Raw genomic sequence first — 8,166 nt, 5'->3', positions numbered from 1 at the left:
CACTCCCTCCTCTTCCCCTTTTCACTGGCTGCCTGGCTCCTGCATAAGATAAACATATGCCAAAAACGCACATAACACAGTATGGGGAGCAGAAATCCCATTGAATGTGTATTAACACAGAAGTCAAGGATTTAATTAAATATTCTAGGTGGGGGGAAAAGATGAGGAAAACAGTTATTACTTAACAAATGGATGTGACATAATTGATGTACAGTACATGGATGTATGACTATCCCATCAACCAGGACCCCTCTCCACCCCCCTCCTCCGCCAATCTCCCCTCATCATCATTACCATTATTGTGCTCTGGTCCATAGTGGCCTGCTCATGTAGAGCAGCTGAAACCACTCCTGCAAACCCTCCAAACTGCTAGGAAACCTGAACAATGGTATAACACAAATGCCTCTATGCACATTTGGCTAGAGTTTAACACAGTCAGAGGAGAGGGATGAATCCTAATAGACCAAAAACATTAAATTAAATATTGGTAAACAAATGTTTATTTTCCCATGCATATTTATTAAAAGGATACTAGAGGCGAAATATTTTCTATGCTCTCACCTTTGTGCTCATCATCCACACACACCACGCTAACGAGACAAAAGAGTGTGGCTTTGCAGTATTTAAATCAGTTATGTATAATTATTTCCTATAAAAATAGCTTATCTAGGGCATAACCAATGAGATGTAACATTGTCTGTGGAGGGGGGACGTAGCGGAGTTGGCAAGAGTTCAGCTGAACAGAACAGAGAATCCGCTGTAGGCAACATAAATATAACATGAACTCTCCAGGCTTGTGACAGTACAATGTGGGAGTCTTTAACAGGGCTTTCTGGGGCTTCACTCGGCAGCTAGTCTACTACACAAAGAATATGAGTGAGTGAGTGAGTGAGTGAGTGAGTGAGTGAGTGAGTGAGTGAGTGAGTGAGTATGCTGTTTCCATCAACTGGGTTGTCTATGATTTGTGTGACACATCTTATGACACATCCTAATGTGTCATCATTAAACGTGTTACCAAAAATCAAACAACATTTCAAATCAAGGAACAAACACAGTGATGTCTGTATTGTAAATGTGATTCAAATGCACATTGAAGTCACATCTCAAATGTTGTTCTAAATCAGCAGGTCCTCAACTAAGTATCGCCTTGATTCGAAAATGGGGTTGTTGGAGAATTTCCAAAATCCTGAAGGAAAGAATATATACAAAAATAAATAAATAAATAAAATATATACAGTGCCTTGCGAAAGTATTCAGCCCCCTTGATCTTTGCAACCTTTTGCCACATTTCAGGCTTCAAACATAAAGATATAAAACTGTATTTTTTTGTGAAAAATCAACAACAAGTGGGACACAATCATGAAGTGGAATGACATTTATTGGATATTTCAAACGTTTTTAACAAATCAAAAACTGAAAAATTGGGCGTGCAAAATTATTCAGCCCCTTTACTTTCAGTGCAGCAAACTCTCTCCAGAAGTTCAGTGAGGATCTCTGAATGATCCAATGTTGACCTAAATGACTAATGATGATAAATACAATCCACCTGTGTGTAATCAAGTCTCTGTATAAATGCACCTGCACTGTGATAGTCTCAGAGGTCCGTTAAAAGCGCAGAGCATCATGAAGAACAAGGAACACACCAGACAGGTCCGAGATACTGTTGTGAAGAAGTTTAAAGCCGGATTTGGATACAAAAAGATTTCCCAAGCTTTAAACATCCCAAGGAGCACTGTGCAAGCGATAATATTGAAATGGAAGGAGTATCAGACCACTGCAAATCTACCAAGACCTGGCCGTCCCTCTAAACTTTCAGCTCATACAAGGAGAAGACTGATCAGAGATGCAGCCAAGAGGCCCATGATCACTCTGGATGAACTGCAGAGATCTACAGCTGAGGTGGGAGACTCTGTCCATAGGACAACAATCAGTCGTATATTGCACAAATCTGGCCTTTATGGAAGAGTGGCAAGAAGAAAGCCATTTCTTAAAGATATCCATAAAAAGTGTCGTTAAAGGTTTGCCACAAGCCACCTGGGAGACACACCAAACGTGTAAGAAGGTGCTCTGGTCAGATGAAACCAAAATTGAACTTTTTGGCAACAATGCAAAACGTTATGTTTGGCATAAAAGCAACACAGCTCATCACCCTGACCACACCATCCCCACTGTCAAACATGGTGGTGGCAGCATCATGGTTTGGGCCTGCTTTTCTTCAGCAGGGACAGGGAAGATGGTTAAAATTGATGGGAAGATGGATGGAGCCAAATACAGGACCATTCTGGAAGAAAACCTGATGGAGTCTGCAAAAGACCTGAGACTGGGACGGAGATTTGTCTTCCAACAAGACAATGATCCAAAACATAAAGCAAAATCTACAATGGAATGGTTCAAAAATAAACATATCCAGGTGTTAGAATGGCCAAGTCAAAGTCCAGACCTGAATCCAATCGAGAATCTGTGGAAAGAACTGAAAACTGCTGTTCACAAATGCTCTCCATCCAACCTCACTGAGCTCGAGCTGTTTTGCAAGGAGGAATGGGAAAAAATTTCAGTCTCTCGATGTGCAAAACTGATAGAGACATACCCCAAGCGACTTACAGCTGTAATCGCAGCAAAAGGTGGCGCTACAAAGTATTAACTTAAGGGGGCTGAATAATTTTGCACACCCAATTTTTCAGTTTTTGATTTGTTAAAAAAGTTTGAAATATCCAATAAATGTTGTTCCACTTCATGATTGTGTCCCACTTGTTGTTGATTCTTCACAAAAAAATACAGTTTTATATCTTTATGTTTGAAGCCTGAAATGTGGCAAAAGGTCGCAAAGTTCAAGGGGGCCGAATACTTTCGCAAGGCACTGTATATTATAATATCGTCTTTGTATCTCAATAGCATTGTAATGTGGTTAACCTTAAAAATCTAAATGAAAATTATTCAAATCTTAAAGATATAGTTCAATCAGAGAGCGCCCTTAATATCATGGGAAAAGGCAGCACTTGAATCATTCCCAAGGTGAATGGCTTGGCTGGCCAGGCTGGCTACGCTATGAAACTACACACTATTACAGAGACTTTTATATTACCGGCCGCAATTGATATGGTGAAAACAATGTGTGGGGAGGCAGATGCAAAGAAACTCACATCAAAACCTTTGTCAGATAACACTTAAACAAAGAGTTTATGCTATTGCTAGCAATCAAGAGGAAACTGACTGAACGACTCCAAAACTCCCCAGCTTATGCTCTCCAAATGGACGATAGCTGTGAGGGCCGAGATGCCCATGCATTGGCTTTTGTTCGCTATACATGTCAGGTGATGCTATTCACGGACATATTGTTCTGTCTCATGATTCCCGAGCATGAAACTGCACAGGGGATGTTCAGTGTGCTGCGTGGCTATATTGACGAAAAACCGATTCCATGGGATCGAATGGTGGGCTTTTGCATGGATGGGCCTCTGCACTCTAGTTATGAATGTGTCTCCTTCTGCCATATGGACGCATTGTATGATACAATCACTGAGCAATAATGGATAAACCAAGAACAATTGGTGGCAAAAGAGCTGACCACAGAACTCGGAGATGTACTGCAGCACGTAACTTTGATCGTAAACTACACCATATCACATCCACTGCGCGCATGCCTGTTTGCAAAACTACTGTATGTTGTGATATGGGATCAGAGCTTGGCAAAGTTCTATTTCACATTGAGGCTTGGTGGTTTTCGAGGGGGAGTGTTGGAAAGATTTTTCGCATTGAGAGAGGAATTTTTGTCATTCACAATAGATTTTTTTTTTTTTTTACTGGGTTGAATTTCTGTGTAATGAAAATAAAAAGTATCTCCTTGCCTATGTAACAGACATATTTGGGAAACTGAACAAACTGTATGAAACCATGCAGGGGAAATACAAAAACATTATACAGATGAGTGACCGTATCAGTGGATTCAGAGGAAAGAGTTCTTATTGGAGAGAGTCTTTCAAAAGCTAGCAATGCCCCCTTGCCTCGGCAGTGCATGTTTCTAACAGAAAACAGTATCAGTACATTTCCCACACGAGTGATGACTGCTCACCTCCAACACTTGGAAGAGCACTTGAAGACCTACTTCCCAATCCATTTGTCTGGGATCCTTGCTCAGTTGACATGCCAGTAAGTGAAATCGAACAGCTGATTGAGCTGTCGATCATGTGACCGAATTCTGCAGACAACGCATTCACGAGTCACCGGGGAGGAGTTTTTGTTCCTGACTCGAAGTGAAACCCTGCTGTTTCCCTCTGAGCATTATTGCTACGTTTATAACAACTGAGAACTGGGAACATGGAATCTCAGACTTCTAACTTAAGTGCGTTCAAGATAACTGGGAACTCAGGAAAAAATAAGCTCCAACTGAGAAAAAAACTCGGAATTCCAACTTGGGAACTCAGGCCTCTTTCTAGAGCTCTTACTTTCCGACCTGAAGATCACTGAGGTCATGATTTGACATGGTATTTTTCAGAGTTCCCAGTTGTCTTGAAAGCACCATAAAACTCATGAAACCCTTCGCCAGCTCATATCTGTGTAATGCTGGTTTTAATGCCCTCGTTTCGCATTAAAACCAAATATCGATCCAGATTTGATGTGACAGCAGAGATGAGGTGCACACTGTTGACCACGCCCACTGACTTTGAGAAGCTCCGACGCGACATGCATCAAGCACACCCATCCCAATAGTGGTGGTGAGATAAGAGACATTATGTCCGACTCATTTGCAATTGACTGTCATAGCCCCACATTAAAGGTATGTGATGGTGAGTTGAGAAGACAATCAGAAATACTGATACAAATGTTGCAATTGACTGCCATAGCCTCAACTTAAAAAGTGAACATTTTCTGTTAATACATTTTTTTTAAATCACATGGTTGGGCTCGTGTGAATTTTCAGAAATCAAAATGGGGTTGTGGAACAAAAAAGTTTGAGAACCCCTGTTCTAAATAAATGTATGCCTACATGTGTCTACATTGTACATTTGATTAAATCAAATGCACATTGGAGTCACATCTCACATGCTGTTCTAAATCAATGTTATCCTAATATACACAAATTAGCCATGTAGAATAGATGTATCCAAATCAGACTGGTTTTCTACCACAATATCAGTTAAACAGAACAGCACAAGGTACAGTGCCTTCAGAAAGTATTCATACCCCTTAACTTATTCCACATTTTGTTGTGTTATAGCCTGAATTCAAAGTAGATAACTTTTCTCCCCACCCATCTTCACACAAAAGTGAAAACATGTTTTTAGAAATGCTTGCAAATGTACTGAAATGTATATTCAGAAATATCTCATTTACATAAGTATTCACACCCCTGAGTCAATATTTTGAAGGAGCACCTTCGGCATGATTACAGATGTGAGTCTTTCGGGATTCGCTTCTATGTGCTTTCCACACCTGGAATGTGCAACATTTGCCCATTATTATTTTCTAAATTTTTCAAGCACCGTCAAATTGGTTGTGGATCATTGCTAGACAATCATTTTCAGGTCTTGCCATAGATTTTCAAGCAGATTTAAGTCAAAACTGTAACTCAGCCACATTCACTGTCTTCTTGGTAAGCAACTCCAGTGTATATTTGGCCTTGTGTTTTAGGTTATTGTCCTGCTGAAAGGTGAATTCATCTCCCAGTGTCAGGTGGAAAGCAGACTGAACCAGGTTTTCCTCTAGGATTGTGCCTGTGCATAGCTCCATTCCACTCTATTTTTTATCCTGAAAAACTCCCCAGTCATTAACTATGACAAATCAATCAAATCAAATCAAAGTTTATTTGTCACGTGCGCCGAATACAACAGGTGACCTTACAGTGGAATGCTTACTTACAGGCTCTAACCAATAGTGCAAAAATGTATTAGGTGAAAAATAGGTAGGTAAAGAAATAAAACAACAGTAAAAAGACGGGCTATATACAGTAGCAAGGCTATAAAAGTAGTGAGGCTACATACAGACACCAGTTAGTCAGGCTGATTGAGGTAGTATGTACATGAATGAGTAGTTAAAGTGACTAGCAGCAGAGAGTAGCAGTGTAGCAGAGTAGCATAGAGTAGAGTAGCATAAACAGAGAGTAGCAGCAGCGTAAAAAGAGGGGTTGGGGGGGGGGGGACGAGACACAATGCAAATAGTCCGGGTAGCCATTTGATTACTTGTTCAGGAGTTTGGGGGTAAAAACTGTTGAGAAGCCTTTTTGTCCTAGACTTGGCGCTCCGGTACCGCTTACCATGCGGTAGTAGAGAGATCAGTCTATGACTGGGGTGGCTGGGGTCTTTGACAATTTTTAGGGCCTTCCTCTGGCACCGCCTGGTGTAGAGGTTCTGGTTGGCAGGCAGCTTAGCCCCAGTGATGTACTGGGCCGTGCGCGTAGCCTCTGTAGTGCCTTGCGGTCAGAGGCCGAGCAATTGCCATACCATGCAGTGATGCAACCATGCTCTCGATGTTGCAGCTGTAGAACCTTTTGAGGATCTCAGGACCCATGCCAAATCTTTTTAGTCTCCTGAGGGGGAATATGCTTTGTCGTGCCCTCTTCATGACTGTCTTGGTGTGTTTGGACCATTCTAGTTTGTTGTTGATGTGGACACCAAGGAACTTGAAGCTCTCAACCTGCTCCACTACAGCCCCACCGATGAGAATGGGGGCATGCTCGGTCCTCCTTTTCCTGTATTCCACAATCATCTCCTTAGTCTTGGTTACAAGCATACACATAACATGATGCAGCTTCCACACTGCTTGAAAATATGAAGAATGGTACTCAGTTATGTGATGTGTTTTCCCCAAACATAACACTTTGCATTCAGGACAAGAAGTTAATTGATGTGCCATATTTTTTTGCATTAATGCTAAAGTGCCTTGTTGTAAACAGGATACATGTTTTCAATTATTTGTATTCTGTACAGATTTCCTTCTTTTCACTGTCATTTAGGCTAGTATTGTGGAGTACCTACAATGTTGTTGATCCATCCTCAGTTTTCTCATATCACAGCTGTTAAACTCTGTATCAGTTTTAAAATCACCATTGGCCTCATGATGAAATCCCTGAGCAGTTTCCTTCCTCTCTAGCAACTGAGTTAGGAAGGACACCTGTATCTTTGTAGTGACTGGGTGTATTGATACATCATCCAAAGTGTAATTAATACATTCACCATGCTGAAAGGAATATTCAGCGTCTGTTTTTTTTTTTTACAGATCTACCAGTCAGTGCTATTCTTTGTGAGAAAATGAAAAATCTCCCTAGTATGTGTGGTTGAACCTGTGCTTGGGGACCTTACAGATAATTGTATGTGTGGGGTACAAAGATGGGGTAGTCATTCAAAAACGTTTACCTCTATTATTGAACACAGAATAAGTCCATGCAACTTATTATGCGATTTGTTAAGCACATTTATACTCCTGAACTTATTTAGGCTTGCCATAACGAAGGGATGGAATACTTATAGACTTATCACAGTTCAGCTTTTCATTTTTTATTTAATTTTAAAACATTTCTACTAATAAAATTCCACTTTCACATTATGGGGTATTGTGTGTAGATCAGTGACACAAACTCTCAATTGAATACATTTTAAATTCAGGCTGTAAATTCAAAACAATTTGGCAAAAGTAAAAGGGTGTGAATACTTTCTGAAGGCACTGTATATACAGTAACTAGCTACATTACATTTCTCTTCCATACTAATGATAATGACTAATTTTTGTGTGTGCTTATATTTGCCTGATGTTCCTCCATAGCCCAGGGTAGTGGGAAATCAAAATGACAAGCAGGATATTCATATGTCCCTGCCTTGTTACTGGTAAACCAGATATTGTCTTAATTAATTTCAGCCACATGTCTGTTTGCCTTAATTAAAGGTTGTATATGCTCTATAAAAGCAAATCCGAACGAAGATGACAGAGGGTGTAATCGCTTGCTATGTGATTCAACAATAAGACTTTTTGAAACCATTCATGTCTCGGCTGTCCTTGACCTTAAGGAGCTTGTAATGTGGGCTATTTTCTTCCTTTGTATTTATCTGAGAATAAGGGACCTGCGGAGAGCTTTCACCCCTGCGTGCCAGCGGCCTCTCTCTGGGACGCCACTAGCGCTTTAAGAAGCGGTCTCCAGGCGTGCGCTCATTTCAGGGGGAGTTCAGACGAGACAAG

This window comes from Oncorhynchus masou, chromosome 31 (genome assembly GCF_036934945.1).
Source record: "Oncorhynchus masou masou isolate Uvic2021 chromosome 31, UVic_Omas_1.1, whole genome shotgun sequence".
In the NCBI taxonomy this organism is placed as follows: Eukaryota; Metazoa; Chordata; class Actinopteri; order Salmoniformes; family Salmonidae; genus Oncorhynchus; species Oncorhynchus masou.
The sequence above is the reverse complement of the archived record's forward strand: the minus strand, read 5'-3'. Positions refer to the sequence as shown.